Source organism: Pempheris klunzingeri, chromosome 22 (genome assembly GCF_042242105.1).
Source record: "Pempheris klunzingeri isolate RE-2024b chromosome 22, fPemKlu1.hap1, whole genome shotgun sequence".
Classification (NCBI taxonomy): Eukaryota; Metazoa; Chordata; class Actinopteri; order Acropomatiformes; family Pempheridae; genus Pempheris; species Pempheris klunzingeri.
Window position 1 is genome coordinate 8,181,364 of NC_092033.1, and position 19,775 is coordinate 8,201,138.

At 41.2% G+C, this 19,775-nt stretch overlaps 2 protein-coding genes across 2 annotated transcripts in view; both read left to right on the forward strand.

Annotated features, from left to right (window-relative positions):
• The window catches only part of LOC139221584 (proline-rich protein 5-like), a 255,194-nt gene that overhangs the window by 155,800 nt on the left and 79,619 nt on the right, over positions 1-19,775 (forward strand). The gene's annotated exons all lie outside the window — the stretch shown is intronic.
• wnk1b (WNK lysine deficient protein kinase 1b) overlaps positions 1-19,775 on the forward strand; it is an 81,520-nt gene that overhangs the window by 13,262 nt on the left and 48,483 nt on the right. The window lies entirely within an intron of this gene.

Sequence of the window (19,775 nt, forward strand, 5' to 3'; positions counted from 1 at the left end):
CATGCTGGTCAAACTGACTTAGACTGTTGAAAATTCACACTTAAAAATCACATAATAAGGGAAAAGCCACAACTTTGAGTGGTGTGGACAAGTCACAGTAGGAAAAGCACAGGTGTAAACAATAACATTTATGATTTTATTATTCATTTTACATTATTATTATTATTATTATTATTATTATTATTAAATGACTCATGTAGGCTTCTTTGGTTTCAGGATCTTGGTATTATAATTTGTCCTACTATGACAAGTCAAAAGTCCTGGAACCCATTCACACCAGCACAAACATGGGATTGTAATGAGATCTCATGTTCCCGAGGTCATACAGCTGAGTGGTAATGAGCTGAAATGACACACAACATTCATATTTTTGTTTGTGTATCTGTAACGCACACACAAGCCGAACGGTGTCCCACCCGTCTTTCCTGCACACACAAACCTGTGCGACCACACACATGCACACACAAATGACAACAAAGCAGAGTTGACGGAGAGGTCAGGTCTGTTTGTTTACTGTTGTCCCTCCTTTTGTGTGTGTGAATGCACACGGGCTGCGGCGCATTGTCTTTTCATTGTGGTATGGGTGATAAACCGCTCACCTCTGTCACCCCGTTGTTGACTCGGGCTTAGCCGCAGTGAGAAGAGAGACACGGATGGAAGGAATGGAAAGATGGAGAGGGTGCAGAAAGCAAGAAAGAAGGAAAGATGAGAGAGAGAAAAAGAAACAGAGAGAAAATGTGTAAGGAAAGGCAGAGAAGCAGAGTTATGCTGCTCTTTTGTCTGACCTTTATGAGGACCGGGCCTTTTTATAGTGTTAGAGTTGTTTGAATGGTTGTGTGTGTGTGTGTGTGTGTGTGTGTGTGTTTTCCTGGCCTCATCTGAAAGCCTCCATTCATTCTCACTCTATCAATATTTGATTGGAACTATCTCTTTTTTTCCTTTAGTGCTGTGTGTTTGTGTGTGTGCAGATTATAGCTAAACGAGTTGCATGTAGTAAATACAGTCATGCAGGTTCACTAAGCATGTGCTGTGTGTGTGTGTGTGTGTGTACATACAGGAATATATGAGGGCTGCCTCTACTGTAATACAGCTAAACTTACTTACTTTATGTTTATTGATTAATCGCTTGAGCTGTCCAATTAATAATTTAGTTTAAATGTCAGAAAAAGGTGCAAAATGTCAAGACAAGGCAAAACCACAATTTCACGGAGTCCTTATGTTGCTATTTTTTCCCCCTGACCAACAGCCCAAAGATATTCAATTTAAAATTGTATAAAACGCTCTCATTTAGGAATCTGGAACCAACTAATTTGTTTCTTTTGCTCAAATTACTTAAAATCAATCATCATACTTCTTGTTTAATTTTCTGTCCATCTAATCGATTAATAAATTTGATAATTTCAGCTTAATGCACTATTACATATATACTGTTGGATTTTTGTGTGTGTTTTCAACTTTGTGTCTCAGAACTTCAGAAGTTGGCGTGTATGCGTGTATCAGATAAATCTGCTGTCAGATAAATTCTGTGTAAAAGTGGATCTATAAACAGTTGAGCTCTAGAAGTCACTGATTCATGTCAGTGAACTGAAATATGCAGCCTGAAACTAAAAAAATTAGAAAATGAAAGCCATTTTTGGGCAGTGTTAGAGGCAGATAGTCAAATATTTAAACAGAGAGAGATGTATATCAGGCAGAAACTGTAGTAAAATCTCAATGAACACAGCACAGAGAGAAACCGAGAGAAATAAATAGCCAGAGAGATAGCTCATGACCAAAAGCCACACACAAGGGAGAGATAAAGGCAGAGGGGAGGACACAGAGAGAGAGACAGACAGAGAGATAAAAACAGAGATGCAGACCGAGTGAGAGAGGGAGAGAAAATGAGTGTGACGCAGAGTGAGAGTGAGACAGAAAGCTAATGGGGAGCTTTAGAAGGTAATGGACTGTGGATCCCCTGTGGTCTGATGGTAGTCCCATTCAACCTGTGTACTTGAAGCATTGTGTGCTCCATTGTATATTCAATATCCAGATGCTCCTCAGCCCTGGGGCTTTTGCACAAGAGTACAGAGCCGCTCTTGCAGACGTGCAGGTCAGAGTCTTCCCAGAGAGGAATTATTTGAAATATTGAATTTATTGTGTTTGCATGTTACAATTAACCACTTTAGTTCCAGGAATGGTGAAAAGAACCGGGCATGTGAAGTAATATACAAGGATTACTCTACAAACCCGCTCACCAAAGAGATCCTGGTGTCATTATGTCCGTACTTTATATTGGAAATGCCTCACTGAGCCTGTGTGTCTCTGTGTGTGCACTGTTTGTGTGTTTGATGAGGGGATGGCCATGCAGGCATGCATAGCCATGTGGCTTTGTTTGCAGAAGAACAGGTCAGGGTGTTGATGTGTCTTTGGATCCAAGAACAGCCACTGCTTCACAAAATTATGTCCTGAATCCTATGAATATTAAGGCTACAAAGGCCTTTCTCTCAAATATTTACTATTGATAATCAAAGATTTTTCAAATATGGGATAAGTGATGAGCTCAGTGTCAGGAGGCTTTTAGCTGTTTGTTCAGTACTTTCTTATCTATGTTTGCGTGGCAGCATGTGATATGGGAAAATAGTCTAATTGTAGTTTTTTGAGACAGAATTCCAATAGTGATTCAGTACATGACAAGTTTCTTATCCTGTATATTACTGACTGTACACAGCAAATCATTCACATAAATTTGAATTTGCTTCCTCATTCAGCCCTAGTGTGCACTCAGACACACACTAAGATAAAACAGTTCTAGAGGTGCCTAAACTTTGCAATGTTGCAGGTGGCACTAAACCACAACTCAGTCTGCTGCACATCCGCACACTGTGGTCACTGGTTGTGCACACTGAGAGTTTGCACAGTGCTTTTTCTGTATGTTGAGAGACATAGTTCAGATACTGTGGTGAACCACCAATTATGTGCTACCTATTTACCCATTTGCATTGCTTTGGTATACTTCAACACCACTGTGTTTCCTTCCAACAGACCAACACTGGGCTGTGACCACAGTTAAACATTCTTGACAACAATCTTGATTTAGCTAAAATTCAACAGTAAAGGGAAACTTCCAGATATATTTCCTTGGCCTGTGAATGATGCTCTTCCTTGGAATAGACGCTGGTGTTCCAGGTACATTGTGAGCAACATTTGGAACAGGCCGAGCACCTCATCCGAACAGAATGATACTAGACATCTGTTGGATTCACGAGAAACACTACAGGTCATAACCTGTATGTTTTTCTGCTGACAAGATCTTTTACAGCTACTTTACTTCTTCAAATTCAGTATTTGAATGACAGCATGAGAAGAATTCGGTGTTTCGTTTTACCATCCTGTGTAACCATGCTTGCAACAGAGCTTGGCTTTGTTTTCAAGGTTGGTTTGCGAGCCGAAAAGGCTAAGAGCTGCTGGCATTTCTGGTAAGTATCTTCCGGCACATTTTAGGGAGGCTTTAAGTCTAAACTCTTTAGAAGGCTTCCTTTTTGGTGAAACGGCAAATCTGCTTGGACTGCAGTGCCGGGGAATGTCCTTAATTAGCCCAAACATTAGCTCTGTTTCAGCTCAGTAGGTTGAAGCGGGCAACCGGGAGGATGAGAAGAAGTAGATACAAAAGGGTAAAGGGGTGAAAAGGGGGCGGCAGTGGGGAGCGGAGACGGGGGGGGGGAGAAGGAAGTGAGAGTGGAAAAGGGAAAGCTGTAATGAAACTGCTTCTGATGCTTGGTTATAGCACCATGCACGCCAAGTTCTTGGCACCCGTCAGTGTGTCCAAGTGTGTGGACACTTGCACGTCCCACACCAGGCTTATCCCTCTTTCACCATAGATAACTGAGAAATCCATCTACGTGGTTTGGTTAAGTATTGAGCAACAGCCGATTGTGTCTTCCTGTATGTGTGTTTGTTAGAGCACAACAGTTCCTTATGGGAATGGCCATCACTCAAGTAAAACAGTGTGACCGTAAATTCTACCTGTCAGCCACCCTGTCTCTACATGTCTTTGATTATTTTATGTTTCTATCTGCCAAATACATCTCTGGTTAGAGGCTTCCTGTGTTTGACACTCAGTGTAGGTTTAATTTTGTAAAGGTATTTATGGCCTCTTTCCCTTTTTGTCTTGCTCACGAATATGTCTTTGTTATTTAGGGAGCATTTCTCATCAAAAAGAACTGGTCCTTCCAGCAAGTACTCCTGCCTAGTTAACAAAACAAAATGAGTGGTAGTTGTTTGCTCCTCTTTTATCTCATCTTTTACATGATATAATGAACAGTATGCACACACACGCGCACACACACTTCTTTCTTAAGGGGGTTGGCACACCTTTACTCAGCAGTTTGCCTGAAGGCTGCCAACTATGAAGTGTGTGATACATCAAAAGGCAGATGCGGCATGTCTGTATGCGTGTGTGATGAAAATGTTTTTGTGATTGCGTGTTGTTGAATGTGAGGTGTGTGTGTGCGGATCATTTTTTCCATTGTGTTTGTTCATATCTTTTCTAAACTATTGAGTAACTTTAGTTTAGACTGACTTCTGCTGACTTCTGAATTTTTGAGGCAGAGATCAAGATAATCAGATATGAGATAACATATAATCTTTTTTCTACATAAGCACATAATACAAAGGATTGGTTGAATGACGGACATTTTGCAGTAAAAAAATAAATGTAACCATGTGCTTAGAGGCATTACCGTCTCTAAAATAACACTCTGCAGTTTCTTGTTACTTATCAGCCAATATATGCACTGACACAGATATTTACTAATAGTATAAATGTAATGGCCCAGCTAATTGATCAGCCCTCTGCTAGCTTTGAGACAAACTGTATGTGTTTGGACATGTACATTATCTCTAACATAGTACTGCATTGATTAGTCAATCAGCAATTATTTTGATTATGTTTTAATAACTAAGACATTTTTCATGCAAGAAAGCCAAATTCAATGGTTCGAACATCCTGAATGTGAAGAATATATTATAGTAAATAAAAATAAAATAAAAAAGCCTCTGCACTGTCAGACACATTAGGCAAGTTGAAGACATCTCAGCTCTTTGGAGTTTGATGGTCTTTTTTTGGTACTTTTTTAACATTTCAGTACTTCATTTACATGTTGGATTTATCAGACAGGTTGAATCTTGACTGATGCATAGAAAGTTCAGACTTTGAATGCAGCAGACAACCTGTTATCTCATGTTCTGTGCTGGCACATTGCCTTTTCCCACTGACTGACGGGCACATACACCTGTCTGAGAGGGGGGAACTCAGGAACAAACTACACATGAGGGCGTTTTCCATCACCTAGTCCATTCTCATGTATTTCTTTTGCTCTTTCCATACTTTTCCTCTTTTACATTTGGTTTGTCATTCCATCTATTCTCCAGACGACCGCAGTTCGACCCTGCTATTTTCCCAGTCTGGTGCACAATCATTCGTCTATCTCTTTATTCTCTGTCCGATTCTTCAGTCACTCCTTTTCTTTCTCCTGTCTGCTTCTCTTCTTTCTCCCCTCTTGGCTCTCCTTTTTAGTCTCTTGTTCTTTTCCTCAGCCTTTACTCATTTTCCTGCTGCCTGCTCACTGTGTTATGCTGTCGGTCTATGAACTTCTCTTCCTCTGTGCTATCATTTCTCTCTCTCTCTCTCTCTCTCTCTCTGTCTATAAATAGCAGTCTCGTGGGCTGGAGGTGTTAGCAGCAGCAGCAGCAGCGCATGATTCATATTTTACCTCTGCCTTTTTATTTACCTTCACTAGACTCCTCTGCTTCTCTTCTCCTTCTCTTCCCCTATTCCTTCTCTTCTCTTCTCCTTCTTTTCTCTTCTTCACACATGAACGCATCTGGATCATATTCAAATTACTTTCACTCCAGTAAACTTGTGTGTGTGTGTGTGTGTGTGAGTGAATGTGCTCCCTGAATAGAGGCCATGAACAATCACAGCCCCCATTCATCAAGCAACCTCCTCTTTAAACTTCCACATAATCTCCGACTGCTGTCGCTCAACTTCTGTGTGGTAAAACATAGAAAAAAACTGGTTAAAGGGAATCTGGACTTATGAATGTTAGACAAGTACCTGTATAGAGGAAGAGCAATAGGGAGACTTCTGTCAGCAGTGGTTAGAGAGGAGTTAAGTTTATTGCAGAACAGTATGTCAAACAAAACTCATTCAAAAGTGAAAGATCTCTCCAGTGTTGAGGCCAGGTCCATTAGCATCAGCTGTAGCAACATGAAGGCTCAATGGTAAACCAGAGGAAACTTTGTTAAGGGATCCTCATTAAAATGTTGGTCTATATCATGTTAATATATATATAAGAATAAATACTGGTCAACATATTGCTAATAGATTTTTTGAAATTCTCAAATATCCTCCTGTATCCAGCATTGGTTTAGCTGGCATACAAAGAATGTATTTGCTGGGGTTTCCATGCATGTGCACACCTCCTGTTGTGATTATTATTGTTAATGGAATAGAATAGATAAATAAAGATCCATCAGAATCTTCTGTGGACTATTTTGTCTGATCGCAGCAATCATTTGTAACAACGAGCACTTGGTGTGACCAAAGTGTTGGAGATAAGTGAGAGACAATTGGCTCCTATGTGAACCATTTGTGTAAAAGATACTATTTTGAATTATGAAAAGAATTATTTAATGTTCTGTCTTGTATGACTGGAAAAGAACAGAGAAGAGCTAATATAAAAATGCTCAACTGACTGTACAGCGGCTGTTCTATCTACAGTTTGGTGTAAATGACTAAAACAATCATCAGCTTTTGGAATTCATTACCCTACTGTTGATTGACTGATTGTGGTATTATAACTCATTATTGTGGCACCCATTTTGAGGATGACTGGTTGATTGGATGATTTTATACCCATTTATGTATATTTCTCCCAGTAATCCTACTGCTGTTGAAGCTGGGCTATGTTTGCAGTACAGACTGCCAGACCTCATTATTGCCACTTAATAAATGCTCACAATAACAGTCACGTGTGTTTGTCTATGTCTAACGATATACATACATTAATGTAAATACATCTATGGCAGTTAAATACATGTGCAAACTGTTAACAATTAAGACACGTGCAGCCACCCACATCAATCTATTCACACACACACACACACACACACACACACACACACACACACAGAAAGAATAGGCTCCCAGAGACTGAGGCTCCCATGAAATAGAGAGGTCTGAGGTCACGTTTAGGGTCACCGTTTGAGTCACTCAAGGGTTCTGTAGGGGCAGACCTTGTGGATGATGATAGATTAGTAGAGACAGATAGAAGCAGACAAAGAGAGGACAACTCACCCAACACACGAATCATATCTGATGTCCTGTGCTGACTTCACAGGATGTGAGCATGCAATCTTATAGTTATCTCTGGTGTGTGTGTGTGTGTGCGTGGCAATCACTCGTATGGCCCTGTAGTGAACTGATGAGGCAACTGGTGTGGTCTTCAGTAAGAGAACATCAGCAGCATTAGTCAATTTGGGCTCTGCTGCTCAGTTAATCCATGCCAGTTTCTGCCAGTATTTAGAGGTTCTGTCTGAATTGGTGAATCTGGTTGGGTGGTAAAAGTTCTGTAGATACTGGCACACTTTGTTTATTTTAAATGTACTTTCTATCATTCTTCTACCCATACATTTAACCCTTATTGTCATAATGAGATCACTACTATGCCAGCCATTGGTGGCCATAATGCTTCTTTGTTAAACTAGACACTTTTGTATCTGAAGCAGTTACGCGTGGTTCAAAATAGCTGTTCAATGGGTCATATAGAATAGAGCAGAAACAGTCGAGGCCTCTTGGTTTACAGTCAGACATGCATTTAACTACACCCAAAGTTTAACATCTGCAGCATTTGGAGAGGTATTTTTATGACAGTGTTGTTTATTGATATAAATCCGGATAATAACTGTGTACTGTACAGAAGCATTTGTCAGTGAACTGTTTCGGTGCACAGTGACAGCAGTTTGGCTGGCGCAGTGCGAAAGATTTATGGAGATTAGTAACACCTTTGCGCAGTCCGTCAAGTTTGCACTCTATATATTGCAGTGTTGTCACATGAAAAACATGTGACATCCTAATTTCAGGAAGTTGGGCTTGGCATTAACCCCTCAGGTTTATGGCTTTGATTCCCTCCGTGGTCACAGAAATACATTTCAGTGAGTAAAAATATCATAAAAAGAAGCTTAAAATTTTTCTCCATCTCTAAATCTTTGTCTGTGGGAGAGAAATGGAAAGGACGTGTTACTAGGTCAGGTTTTGCATTCCCTGCTCAGTGGATGAGCCATGGCAGTAATGTTGTCAGAGGGTGGGGGTTCAGACAGCAAAGCTGGCGTAGCTAAAAGTTTGATCTCCTCTGCCCATGATACAGTAAGTGCTGTTTGAAGAGAATCCCATTTGTGAGCTGCATTAAAAGTCAAAAAGTCCTGCTCTGCCAGTAAAGTGTTTCACACAGTAACTGTGTCAGAAAATAACAGTGCGTTTTCATGTTTTTATCAGAGAAATTAATGATTTACAACAGACTTCTAACCACACCGTTGGTATACACACTGGTGCTGCTGTATGTGTTGGCACAGCTCTTACTGTGGACAGGTGGAGGAGGTCTTTTGATGCTGTAGTTCTGATGGATGCTATCATAGCGCACACACTTCGCTCTTGCCTCTTGGGCTTTGCACCTGAATGAATCTGAATCGCTGCCAGTCGTCACATAAACTGTATGTTTCCCTCCAGAAGCTGTTTGAACAGGCAGCCAGTTTTGATGAAGCTGCCTTATCAAAAACCAAATGTATTCATCACTGCTAACATCCTGCTAGAGCAGCACATCCTTTAGCTCTGCCCATACATGGGCAGTGTGTGCCTGAGCTTTACACTGTGCACTGTGTGTTTGTCTCATATTCTGTTTCGGGCTCTCAAACTTTCTTACCTACTTTCATCTTCCCTCTGACTTCAACCCTGTTTTTGTGACCCCTCATAAACCTCCAGCAGCGTGATGTAACCCGTGTTTGTGTATGTGTACACGTGCGCTTGTGTGTTTTTATCTAGGCCAGAAAGCCTAGTAGAGGCACTTCTGTTGACATTACCCACTGTTTCTCTGTTCATGGCCTCCCTCTGACTCTTTCTGGAAAAGTTGTCCAGATTTTCCTCTAGTTTCCCTTTACCATTCTGTGTGTGTGTGTGTGTGTGTGTGTGAATGATCTATTTATATATCTGTCATAGGGAAATAATTTCTTCCCTGTTGTCATAGTGATGCACCTCTGTCTAACAAGTAGACATCAGATGTTTTTACATCATCGTTTGAAATAAGTCCACTCTCTCGCTGTCTCGTCTGTATAGGTGTGCGTTGTAAGTGAAGTGTACGTTACATAGGGTGCAGTACAGCAAACACCTAAACACACCAACACGCCCAACCTAGAATTTACATCAAGAAAGCTCAAAATGTTTTCACCACTATTTCACCAGGTGGCATTTCACTTTTTGTTTGGCCAAGCTCGCAGCCACTGGGCACATACAAACACGCACCAGTACTGGGAAACACTGTTGTCCAATAATGGTGAGTTCCATTATATCTCTATATATATTATCAGAAAAATTAAAGAACAGTGTTTATAGATATTGCTGTTTCATCTAACTTCACAATTTGCTGGGGTTTTTATCTGTCTGTTTGTTTTTTACCCATCTCTGACTACAGTCTGCAGTTGGCCAGTGAGAAATATTGCTAAGATTTGGTCACCCATCACTTACTCTCCTCGTGTGCTAGAAATTCAAACCAGGAATTCTCTTTTCTGTTCATATGTCAGCGTCTCTTTCTTCCTTGGCCTGATGCTTTCGTCATTGTGGATTTTCATTGTATTGGTTATTTTAAGCAGCAACTGTGTTAACCCAGGCTTAGAATTTATATTGTCATTGCTCATTGCTGTCAGTGTTCCCACTAAAGAAAGTTGGGCATCTTTTACGCCTGCCCTCAACTGCACACTACACACCTTATTCAGGTGTAAAATAGGTTACCGGCACAATGAAAGTTTTTGTTATAGATGATATGTGTGACTGTGTGTGTAGATGTGTGTGCACCCTTGCCTTTGTACGCTGTATGGATTTTTTTGCGAGTGTGTGTACACATGGATCCCTACGCTAGCATGATAGGAGCTCAGCTATTGTACAGGTCTCTGTGAACCTAATTGTAACCAGATGGTACTGTATGATTAATTACAGGGTGTCCTCTCAGAGGTGACAGCGCTGTACATTGTTGTAATTATCCAGCTTCTCTCCCCATAAGAAAGTCTGCCAGCCATTACACTAAAATAGGGGCAGCTGAAATAGCAAACGTACTTGTTTCTTAAGCTTTGGACCCTGAATGGGTCACAGGTTGAAGTCTGGTGGAACCTTGACTGCGAAAAAGGAGCTATAAATGTTTATGGTCACCTTTAAGGCCTGGAGTCCTACAGTAATATGAAATGTGAAATGTAAAATGTTGTCTTTAGTACTGAAAAGATTGGTTTGATACTTGGGAATTGCATATTTTAAAAAGCAGAACCCACTGGCTTTACAATAAGAGCAAACACTTTCAACTAAAAAAAAAAGGTTAATTTTGTGTCTTTTTATTTTAAACAATGTTAACCAGGCTTCGTCTTAACAGAGGTAGGAGTGAACGTCACTTTCTGAATAAACCTTTTAACTTTGCTCTTTATAAAAGTATCTTTGTTGAAAGTTTAAATCGAGCCTTGTAGTTATCTTCCCATAATAGTTTACCCCGGAAAACGCTGTAACATTTAGTGTGAATTGGTTCAGTAGTCTCATTAGTGAGGCCTCGTTGTCACCATTACACTTATATTTCCGGAAAATGAGACTCATTATGAAGTTATACAATTCCTGCTTTTGTCTCAATTGACAGCTCATTATCTGAACTGTCTTCCCTCCCACCTCCTCTCACGCCCCCCGCCCACCACCACCACCACCACCACCACCACCACAGCCTTCTCCTCCTCAATCCCATCTTCCAACACGGCCTCTCTTACCTACTTTTTTTTTTTTTTCCCCGGCTCTCTTGTGCTCTTTTTCCTTCTCCTGATCAGCCGTTAACATCTGTCGCTCTGCTGCTACTTTCCTCTAATCTTCTTCTCCACATCTCTGCTTCTGCTCTGCTTCCATCTGTCCTCCTCCTCCACCCGTCCCCTCCTATTTTTTACTTTCCTAACATATTTCCCCAATTCTCTAACTTTCATCCTCTGTTCTTACTCATCTATTCATATAAAAAAACATCTTGCAAGATCGTTAATAGAATTCCTTTTCAGAAAAACAGAATCCACACCGGGATGACTGGGTTTTCATCCTTCCTGTCCAACACACTTGTGAAGCTCTGTTTTCCTCGACAAAGGCAGAGTGTGTTTCTAGTTGATGTAAGTGTTAGACTGACTCAGTCCTTGTGACATTGACATCTCTGTCTCTCAGCGAGGCATTACTGAGACAGACAGGCACCGCTGCAGTAACCCTACACCGTGTGTGTATGTGTGTCTGAGTGTGTGCATGATGTTCTCACTGTTATTGCATCATTGTGTCATATAATCCGACCTCCATCTCTGCCTCCCTTGTCTTTTCTCTTCTCCTTTGTCTCCATCTAAATCTGGTTCCACAGTTGGTTGGATTTCAGCTCTCAAGGAAACTACTGTTGTTATTGAAAGCGTACTTATTGGCCTCTACATTCTCCGCATTTAGATGTCACTGTTCAAATATGTATGTTGGCGTGTTGATGGTAAGAGGGAGCAGGCACTTTATGGAACATTTCTGCATTGTGTGTCGTCCCAACAGGAAAGACTTCAGAGGACAAATATATTTCCTCTTTCTGTAACCTCACTTCCGTCCTCACCTTTGCTCTCACCCTTCCTCTTTGCTTTCCACCCCTGCTTTGTCGGTCATGTGTCCGCATCTGTGTAAACCACACAATCATTCGTACATTTATTGTGTCCATGTTGGTAAAAAGGAAGAAAAATGTTCTTCTATGCAGTTTTGTGTGTGTGTGGGACTTCACAGAAGTGTGGCCATTTCTAGTGTTCCATACAGTGTCTTCGCATTGTATTAATTCTTGAGTCTAAATGTGTCCGCTTCAAATCATGTGTGAGTACCAGAAAAACTAGGCTAATGTCTTGTAACATTGTGCGCTTTGGCAGTAATGGACTCTCATCTGGAACATATTAACCCCAAAACCTGCGTATAACAAAACTACAGTCACTCATCAGGCAGACCCACAGAGAAACACACACAAACATGCACACAGCCTACGAGCACACCAACACACAAACACGTGCCTATTTGGCTCCTGGACCTTTCTGGATCCCGTCCAGTTGCCTGTCACAGATTACTTCAGTTTCTAGCGCATGGCTGTAGCGGTAGCCTGTATCTGTTTTACTTCTCTGGTTACCCTGTCAGAGCGGAGACCGAAATCAGTTCCTCTCCCTCGTCTCAACTAACCAGCTGCCAAGGAAATATAGGCCACTGTGAAGGGAGGAAAAGGGCAGAGAGACATAGACGGAAACACTGAAGGGGGCACAGAGATATGGAGGGGGAAACTCATTCCTCCCCCCCGTCTAGCTCCCACTCATCTCTCTCCACTTTCTCTCTTGACATGAGCTAATCCCCCTTTTATGTTTATTGTGTAGATGGGACTTGTGGAGTGTGTTTTTGTGTTGTTGTTTTTTTTTGCACACATGCAAGTGTGTTTGTACAGTTTGTGTTCTCTTGTCGAGTGTGTGTCTATATCCCTTCAGGGTTTTTGTTAATCTGTTGACAACCTTGGAGGCTTGTGGAGGAGTCGGAAATGAGACCGCAGCTCAAGCACGAGTGCACAAACATCACTGACATAATGTGTGTAATATTCTTAGAGTCAGTTTGTGTTTGTGCCAAAGCAACACTGTATACATGTAAACATAGTTCTCTCACCAAAGTGGTAATTAGGCTGACGGAGCATAAATGTTGAGTGTTTAAAATAGTCAACGCACAGTTTTAATTGCTTGCTTTTAGTCTTCTAGGTGTCTGTGTCCTAAAAATATTTAATAACTTCCCAAACTACAGAAAAATATTTAAAAAGTGAAAGTATTGAGGCTTCCCTGTGGCCTAGGGGTGTAGGACGCTTACCCTGTACAGTTGTCATGATGGCCCCAGTTTGAATCTGGCTGGAGACCTTTCCAGTTTCCAGTCTCCACCATCATATATCAAAATAAAGGCAAAATGCCCAAAGATATGAGCTTGAATTATGAAGCATGAGGAGAGGTGAAAGTACAATATCAGTACAAGTAACTGAAGCTACTTGCAATGTTTACATCCATGTTTGCTAGCTAGCAGCCTTTTTTTTCTTTTTCTTCCATCTTTATTGGACCAAGGCTCTGATAGTCAGTGACTAGAATAGCAGCAAGCTAGACAGCAGGAATATGTTTTTCATCATACAAAACAATGACCTAACCATGGGAACACTTCCCCACAGAGCCTGTGATAAAAAAAAATAAATAAAAATAAAAATAAAAAAAACCTACGGGGTACCTTTTCAATAAGACTGCCATATATACTGGTTATGGCTTTGTAGCTTAACATCTTATTACCAGAACACTATACTGAGGATAACAATTGATCCCAGAGTCTCAGGCACTTACACCAACATTGGCCTGAAAAACTATTAACTGTTAATACTGTTAATAAAGAATATACTTCATGGAGCGTTTTCACAGATTGTTTTTCTAATCAAACCAAAAAATGGTGGAAAAATGTGCTCTGTCACATCTGAGGTCTGGGATCAAATCCCACCAGCACTCTTTCATGTCTCTAGTCAGTGTACTACTCTACTTTCTCACTTTCTAAATAGAGATTGACCAATGCCAAAGGTTGTTTGAGCATCCGCTTTGGTTGCAGAGATATACCAGAGACACAGAGCGCTGCTACGTGATTGGATGCTGATGGCAGTTGTTGCTCTTTAAAGAGACACCTGAGAAGTGCTAAAGTTCAGCCTGGGTGTTAATAGTGGAGGCCTAGATTTAATTGAGTGTAAAGGGATAGTCCTCCTAGATTATGTAATAGTTTTATGTGGGACAGCCCTCGTCCTCTCTCTCACACACTGGTCTAACCCTCTGTTAGATCATCAGTTACTCTAACAGTGTCAGGACCTCGCTATAAGACGTCATTTACACCCCGTGGATTCCAGGGAGACGTGCACATAAGCACACAGAAACGCAACATGCAGATTTGATGTATAACGTTCTTGTTAATGAACTCCGCAGCATCTGTTGGTATTTTAGTGGGCTTTAGTGGGGATTTCATCCATCATCCTCCCACAGTATGAATCAGTTTTGCTTCAAAGCCACACAAACTTGCTCAGTAGCGCCGTTTCTTTCTCTTTCAGCATTAAATGAGACGTCGTGGTAGTGAACGGTTTAAAGGTCTGAGTGGTAGACACTTTTGCAATGGATCATGTCCATCAACATATCTGTGTGTTTATGAGGTGTTACCAGAGAGTCAGATGGAAGTACGCTATATTAAGACTGCAACCTTTTGCATGCAAATATACTTGCCCCTAACAAATATACTAATATAGAACCCTTAAATAACCCTTAGCGCACACACACTACTGCTTTGTACATACATGACACAGTAACTGCATAAGCGCTGTGTGGCCTCCTCTGCAAAAGGGGTCAAATCCTTAAAAGTTCAAAGACTTTTAGGTCCCTTCAAGGCATTCAGGACTGCTGATATATGACAGCCATTCCGTTCGAGTGTCTCATGTTTCAAATTAATCTTCATCACAGTTCAAAGAGCATTTTACCGCCTAATTAATCAAACGGGGCACACAAAAAAAACATGCACAAAGCAGTTTTACTAGATGGCACTTGGTTTTTCAAGTACTTAACAGGCGTGTTGTATGTTTAGGATGTAGCCAATGGCAAACTTTTAACCGTAAAACTTTTTTTCTTCACGTGGCGTTATTGGATCTTTGTTTCCTCTGTCAGGAACAAAGGAGGCTATTGTTTGTGGCTCATAATTTCAATCAAAACCACAATCAGTGAATAGAGCTTTATTAGAGTCCTGGATATTGCAACAGGTTGGCTCAGCTTACTCAGTATTTGGACCTTGAATCATTAGTCTCGGAACAAGAGCCGATCTTCTGTAACTTGAAGGTTACAGATTCACAGACATCTTTTAGCATTGAATCCTACCTGCTCCCGTTTCTGTCCTCCAGCTGCCTCTGTGAAATTTGGAAGCCTGGCATGTCATCGTTTTTCCTCATTAGCTCCAAGTTTGGGATAACTCCTGGCATAATGTGATTCTTTGTGCATGGCATGCTGTTTTGTGAAGGATTAACACTTTAGAGGGGAAGACTTTACACCAGAAGTTCCACTCATTATCCTCAGATTTCCTCTCATTACCCTTGGATAACGACGACTGGATCAAGTGGCTGAACTGTAGAGTGTGATGTGGGAAAGAGTCCATTTTTGAAATGCATCCTGCTTCCATTCTGGGGGAATCCCGTGAATGGAAAAGAGAGAGGAGAGTAAAGTAAAGTATAGGAAACGGTAGGAGAGGAGTGAAACAGATTAAGGAAAGATGAGAGAGGAGCAGTGAGGAGATGGGGAACAGGAGGGGAGATGAGGCGTGACCAGCAAGGCAGAGGGTAATGACTGCAGCGGCACATGGCGTGCGTGCGTGTATTGTACAGCCAGGCACAGAGAGATGAGACAATAGGGTGCACAGTGAGTGGCAGGCTGAGATGGCACCTATTGTTAACACATGAGTACACAACACGTACACAGACACACACACTGGGGTTATTAGAACCCATCCTGATGAATGGGTTTGTTTGTAGTGCCTGCAACAAATCAAATGGAGAAAAAGACACAATCAATATGTCCCCTCCTACAACAGATTGCTACCCGATTACAGGTAGGTCTTTGTGGAATATATTAACATTGTTTCTTCAACTGTTCGACATAAGTAAACTAAATAAATGATGTAGATAACGTCTCCATTATTGCCCAAGGATAAACATGAGGAAAACCACAGCGTATGTACCTCACCACATTTTTCTACAGAAACAACTGATTTTCAGCCGCACCTAGATCAGATCATGATACACACACATGCACACACACGCAAGCGCACACACATGGTCCTGGTTACTGCAATATGTAGAGTGGTGATTGATGGGAAACCAAAAACCACCTAAATTAGAGGAAAGACGGAGGGAGGGGCGGGGGGGGGGGACTGAGAAACAAAGAGCGAGTGAGGCGTTTGGAAAGAGAACAGGGGACAGAAGGCAAAAAGATAAAGCAAACACATGGGGAACAAAGGAGGAGGGTGTGCACAAGTGAACTCAAGTATTTGCGTTTTCTTTGTTTTTTTGGCACCCTGTCCTGAAATGTCTCTTTAAATCACGAGATCAGTCTCCATCATTTTCTCTCCTCCCTCTGACTTTTACTGGAACTTATTCATCCGCTTTTCTATCATTCTTATTCATAGCAGATGCTCTCTCTCGCTCTTTTTTTGGTTCGTGTGTGCAAGTGAAAAATGCGTATGCTGTATATGCAAGTCTTTTTTTGTGCACGCGTAGGAGTGTGTGTGTGTGTGTGTGTATGTATGTGCACATGTGTATGAGGTGTGTAGGAGTGTGTGTGTATGTACGTACGTGTACATGGGCGCTGTAGGGGGGGGGTTGTGGTTCTTTGCAGGAGAGTGTTTCCAGACTGTGGGGGGTCTGAGAGACACTTTGACTACATACTAATGGAACACACTGGGTCTTTTTTTTCATGTACTTGTGGATACACTTCTGCACACACACACACACACACACAGCTGTTGGTCTTTACTGTATATAGAAACAAATCAGCTCATTCACTCAACCGAGGGGCTTAATGTAATAAAGATTTTCAGGTCATGATTTTCTTCTGGAGTTACAGACCAGCATTCTTCAAAATTTGGGTCAGGCCTCAGAGGTTGATCAGGGGGAAATCGAACTGGGTCAGCAACACATTCTGGAGAAACTGGGATGAAAAGTTTACAAGTCAGTTAGGTTCCCAAAAAGAGGTGCATGATTATGGCATAAAAGGACGCTGCCGGTTGTTTTTGTATGTGTTGAAATAATGATTTTATGGCTTGCTTTTAGGTGAAAAAAGGTTTATTCCTTTTTTGCGGTGCAGTATTTTTCAATGGATCTGCAGCCAGTTTTATTTTTTTAATCATTTCCCAGCTCATAGTCGGAATTATATCTTGTCATGTACAAAGTTTATTTTAGGGTGCGGCTTCAGATCTTTTAAACCAAATCATGTGTAAATGCTTTCAGTAATAAAAACTTTTCGTAAAGTGGCTCCAAGAAATGGTTTACTTTTCCTTTTTTCTTTTTTGAATGCATTGGGCTGGGTGAGAATTCCCAGGAAATAATCGAACAAATATAATAAATAAATAAAAAAATTATAGCTTAATTATTCCAAAACCTACTTGGCTGGTTAAGCAGTTTAAATTTCAGATTTTTTTCCCCTTACTTCTCATATGAATTTGTTTCCCTTATGTAACCAAATTTAAAATGCTGTTATATAATGGAAGGCCTGAGAAAGACACAAAAATTTGGACAGAGACAATCATATGCAATTATTTATGCTATATTTAGGCGTTCACTGTCCCCAGGAGAGACCAGGCACTTTGGACAACATCCTGTGAGTTTGGTACTGTGAGGAACTCTAAAGACTGTACTTAATAGTATTAACATTTGTTTTAATGCAGTTGAGTACCTGTTTATCATGTCAGGGGGCTTATTGTCTGAATTTTCTGGCACACGTGGTATTGACTTCTATTTACAGCCTCCATCCATCTGGTGTCGTGAGTGTGTCTCACTCGCTGGGGTGCAACAGACCAGAGAAGACCAGAGCAGATGATCACTGAGTGTGATCACAGTGGGATGTCCAGACTAGACGAGTTGATCAGAGGGTGTCAGCTTTCAGCTTCCCTGCAGGAAGCTGCATAATGCTTTACCACTGCTGATTCTGTTTCTGCCCGCCTGTCTGGCTGCCGAGCTCTATGTGGGTGTATGTACTGTACGCCTGTCTGCGTGCATGTGTGTCCTCAGTTGGCTGTTACAGAACAGAAATAGGACAGACAGACTTAGAAATGTCACCTGCTCAGGGATGTATAGGTGGTTTCTTTCAAGTCCTCAGCTAGGCGAAAGGAAGATAGTGGGAAAGCAAAGCTGAGAGAGCGAGAAGTCCTCATGTCGAAAAGAAGTGTGTCAGATAAGAGGCTGCAGATTTGAGTGTATAGGATTGCTTAGGTGAGTGTTTGTGTAAGCCTGAGTGTTTGAGAACGAGAGAGAGAGAGAGAGAGGGAGGCTTGGAGAGGATATTTTTTCTTCTTTTTTTTTTTTTTAGTCTGACAAACTCAAGTCTCATGATGTTTTGAAGCTCGGAGCAGAAAAGAAGGGCAGGAGAGAAAGAAAACAACCACTCTGAACAGGAGCACTTATGCACTTTGGATCAAATTAATTCCTTAAATACACACATCCTAAAAACTGTGTTTTATATGCATTTCTTTTAGATAAGCATTTACTTTCTCTTACAGTAGTTGTACTGTATGTGTGAGAGCTGTGTACCCATTTTTACACTAGAATGAAGGAGGAAACATTAATAATGGATTACGAAGCCCCCTTAGACTTGCTGTCTGCTTTCTCTGTTCGCATCTATGGACACACACACACACACACTTAGTAAGAGACGGAGAGAGAGACGGAGAGAAAAGTAATCTTCTGGTGCCCCGAGGGAGGTGTCTAACAGTTATATGGGTGGTCAGGGTCTTTTCTAAGTGCTGCTGGGAAATGGAATGTTGGCTTCCAGTCAGTCAGGTGACCTACAGCTATTGTCATGTGACCACAGGATCATGTGATCATACTGGGGAAAAAGAGAGAGAGAGAGAGAGAGAGAGAGAGAATGACTGGGAGTAAGGGTCTGTAAGCACATCCATGGATGTGTCTGTGTGTCAGTTGCTAATGGGCCTTCATCAGTGAAATGGTTGCTGCAGGATGAAGGGATAAGCTGTAAGTGAGCTCACTCAGGTGTGTGTGTGTGTCATATGATATAGATGAGGCCCCAGGTTACACAATATGACAATATGAGATCATCAACTCAGAGACTGTCCTAATCTCTGAAGTAGCTCACAAGGTTTTCTAATCTCCAGTGGTGGTCTGTTGATTGGTTGGTGTGGATTATCACGTAAGGAATACTACCTGATTATTTATGTCCCAAATGTTGTTACAAGACTCAATAGTGCCACCACGTCAGAACTGTGGGATTTAATGGTGCTGTAACTTTAAACACTATGAATGCTTGATGCTCAGCCTGTGTTTTGTCTCGGATGGTTTGCACTAATGCACCGGATGCTTTGTTTTTTTAAAATTTCATATTCAAATTAAATATTCAAATAAAACAATAGGGGGCTATAAAAAGGCACTGACTCACAACATTTTATCTGTGCTGAATATTGGTGATTTAGTGAATGAAGCAACAAAACAGTTGAATTGGAAGCAAGGGGCTCCTCATTGGATGTCTTTTTAAAACTGGTTGCCATGGTGATAATCCTGATACTGTCGCTGGGAGTAGGTGTCTAGCCTACAGCGTCTGATCTTGCGTCACCTTAAAAATGCTGCTGCTTCTTTAAGTGCACCTCAAAAATGAAAGTCCTATCTTGTTCATCCTCACTCTTATTCTGTCATCAATCCTTAAACAAA